The sequence below is a fragment of the Phaseolus vulgaris genome, chromosome 10, assembly GCF_000499845.2.
Source record: "Phaseolus vulgaris cultivar G19833 chromosome 10, P. vulgaris v2.0, whole genome shotgun sequence".
Taxonomy (NCBI): Eukaryota; Viridiplantae; Streptophyta; class Magnoliopsida; order Fabales; family Fabaceae; genus Phaseolus; species Phaseolus vulgaris.
This window is the reverse complement of record NC_023750.2, coordinates 19,517,572-19,520,678: the sequence shown is the minus strand read 5'-3', so window position 1 is coordinate 19,520,678 and position 3,107 is coordinate 19,517,572.

The following is a 3,107-nucleotide window of genomic DNA, read 5'->3' as shown; positions in this document are numbered from 1 at the left end:
CAAGCAGCATCCAACTCATCAAGTTTTCTTCGCTGCACCTCGGATGTAAGAGCCGCCTCCTGGAGGCGAATGTTTTGGATTTGATAGGAGGTGAGCTGGGCTAGTTGAGCGGCATGCGCCTGTTCCAGTTCTCGCGCGTACGCCTCAGCTCTCTCCCTGCCCTCATGGGCCAGTTTTAGCAGAGATTGGGAAGCTTCCTCCTTGAGTCCCCGATTTTGCTTCTCCTCCTTCAACGCCCCCACCTCTTGTCTCAGCTTGCGGAGAGCCTCCCTCCCTTTGATAGCATTTCGAGCCTGAGTGCGCCACTTGATTGCCACCGCCAGGAAGGCCCCCATATAATAAGGCATGCCTCCCCCTTTTTGAGGATCAGTCGGCGACATTCCTTCGGTGAAGCCCTGTGTCAACTCCCTATGAATGGAGCGAGGAATCCGGGGTTTGCGCGAAGTCGAGCCAGGGACTGATACAGGAGGGGCGGAGCCTGAGGCTTCAGCTGCGTCACGATGCGGCAACGGCGAAGGCGGGGGAACCGAGTCAATCCTTTCCTCTCGCTCCTCGTGGGCTGGTGGAGGCGGCGGTGAAGTGGCACTAGGAGGATCGTCCCTGAGAGAGTTCCCATCGCCGGGGGGCGCGGCGGGTGAGGCAATGAGACCCGTAGCCCTCCTCTTATGGGAAACCAGGGAAGTACCCGAGTCTTCGCTGTCAGAATCTACTATCAACACCCTTTTCCCTTTGTTAGGGCACGCTGAGGCAGGGGTCGACGCCATGGCTAATGGAACCGCAGCAATGGGAGGAGGAGAAGCAGACGGTGGAGGAATCGGCATGGAAGCGACGGTAGGCACGTCAGAGGCGACGACGTCCCCACCTTCTTTGGTAGATTTTGCCTTCTTCAAAAATTTGGCAAGAGCAAGCCGCCTCGAGGAAGTCATCACTGAACCTGCAGCAGCGAAAAATAGTAGAGTAAAGGTTGGTTCAGATGAAGCAGAAGGGAAATTCTATGGCCAAACACACGCAGATAACCACAACAGCTAATGCATCATAAACAATCAAGGGCAGATACCAAAGTAGGTAGAAAGCCCATGGGCGTTGAATTCGTTCGCGATGAGTTTGGCAGTATCGAAGACTACCCCCAGTCCCGCCAAGGCTTTGCACACATCCCGGTCGGAAGGGGTAAGCTCATCCAAAGCCAGGGCCTTCATGGTTACGGGCTTATCCGTCCAGTATAGGGGAAAGCCCTCTAGGATGGTAGGATCGCGCTTGGTCGCACGTACCTTGAAGAATTTCCCTTTCCATCCTTTGAACGAATTTTGGAAGAGCGTAAGGATGATGCGCCCGGCGATGCCAGAAAAGCTCATCCATAGGCTCTTCCCCTGTTTCTTTACCTCGAAAAAGTGAAGAAAAACGTCTACAGAAGAGGGGACACCTAGATAGCCGCAGAGAATCTGGAACCCCCTCAGGAAAGCCCAACTGTTGGGGTGGAGCTAGGCGGGAGCAGTGTTTATCTCTGTAAGCAGCTCTTTCTCGAAAGAAGTAAGGGGCAGACGCAGGCCCACTCTCTTGAGCACCATTTGATAAAGGAAGAAGAAGGGGCTTCCCCCAGTATATCTTGAGTCCGCACAAACGGGCATCTCAGGTCGCACCCAGCATACCAGGACTTGGGAGTCGTGATTTTTATGAAAGGCGTTGAAATTATAAAGCGCAGGGTCCCCCCTGTGAGCCTCCACGTCCTCAACAGAGTTTAGGAGGGAGCATTCGTCGAGAAGATCGTCGGGAGCCCAGTCGTATTCGCCCTTATAATAAGACTTAGGGAGCGGGGGAGGCGCGGCGGTCTTAGTTTTCGCCATCAATGCCAAAGCTGAAGATCAAAAGAAAAAGAAAGGGTTCAGAGAAAAGGGGTTGGGAGAAGAAAAGGGGAAAAAATGGAAGAATCCTAGGAGCGCCCTACCCACACGAGAGCGAAGGGGAACGAGAGGAACAGAGAAGCATACAAACGATAACCAAAGAAATGTGGTAATATGGACAGTCCCAGGCAGTTCATACAGTGAAGAGAATCATCAAGGAGGGAAAAAACCGTACCTTTGGGGGCTGAAGGGCGTGGAGAGCGGAAGCACGAATGAACAGGGGTCGCGAGAGAAGGGATTCAGAGAAGATGAATAGTGAGAAAGGGCAGAGAAAGTGGATGTAACAGTAGTGGCAAGCGCGGGGTTTGGGTAACTTAAACGTTACGAGAAGCGCGAGGGACAACAAATGATGACCGTGTGATGATGCCACGTGTTGCAGGATTAAGCCACGTGGCACGCGATTAAGCGCAGCCTCAAAGGGCATTATTTTTCCCATTTTAGGGGATGTCCAATCAGTCATTAAGAATACCCCTGTGGTTCAGAAAGTGTCACGTCAGTAATTCGAAGAATTGTTGAGTCAGCAGAGAATGACACTTCATCAGGAGGGCACGTGGACGGCGTGGGCGAGGCTTTAGTCTTTGCGCTGAAGACAAGTCTTCGGCTTAAGACTGGGGGGCTTGTGTACCGTCCCGTATCCAGGCGTTGACTAAGTCAAGGTCAAAGTCAACGGCTGGAGAGTGAAAGTCAACGCAAGGCGTCGCCTAGGTGGAGAGACGCCAAGTGCCAGCATCGCCAAGAGGAAGCGTCGCCAAGGCAAGGCGCGCCTAGGTGAAGGCGTCGCCCAACCAGGGCGTCGCCAGATCAAACAGTGCTGAAGCAAGGCAATCACAGTGTGGCTCCCCGATACCCATGGGTAGGAAAGACCATGGAGGGAGCGACGCCGTGGGAAGGCCCCAACCCTGTGTAACCAGGGAACAGTAATAAAGAGGAGAGAAAGGTGGCTTCAAGGCCATAGTAACAACACCAGTATAGGGCAGCCTGACTCGTGAAGTACCCCTGCCGCCCCAGAGACGCCTTTGGGATAGATACGACCCAAGAGGAAGGTCACGCCCAGGGTAGACGGGTGCAGGGTACGAGAGGAGGGCAGATACGCTCTCAAAGTAAGTGACTAGATGATTGGGGGCATGAGTTGGCACCCAAAAAGTCACCCCTAGCGCAGTAGCACTCCCAAGCAGGAGGACTCACACGTGGAAACGTCCCCAGATGGGC